A 313-nucleotide genomic window follows, 5' to 3' on the forward strand; every position below is an offset into this window, starting at 1 on the left:
ACAGCGCCTCAGCATACAGCTGACCTCCCTCCATCGTGGAGCGTCGAGCATAATTGCCCGACGCCCCAGATTCTATGAGGATTTTCCATGGCTTCTCGAAGCCCTTTACGGTCGCCTCCACGAACAGCAAGCCCGGCTTTCACACACGTTCCGTGCTTAAGAGCACGGATCTCTTCGAGACTGGGCCCTGTTGACCTATGCCTCCCTGAGGCTCACAGAACTCAGTTTTTCCCCAGTAGGTCACCCCGCGCCTTGTGGGTGGTGTCGTTTCCCCGCGACGAACCAGACTGGTAGGCATTGGGGCGATGGTTCG

This window comes from Plasmopara halstedii (genome assembly GCF_900000015.1).
Source record: "Plasmopara halstedii genome assembly, contig: Scaffold_2881, whole genome shotgun sequence".
Taxonomy (NCBI): domain Eukaryota; phylum Oomycota; class Peronosporomycetes; order Peronosporales; family Peronosporaceae; genus Plasmopara; species Plasmopara halstedii.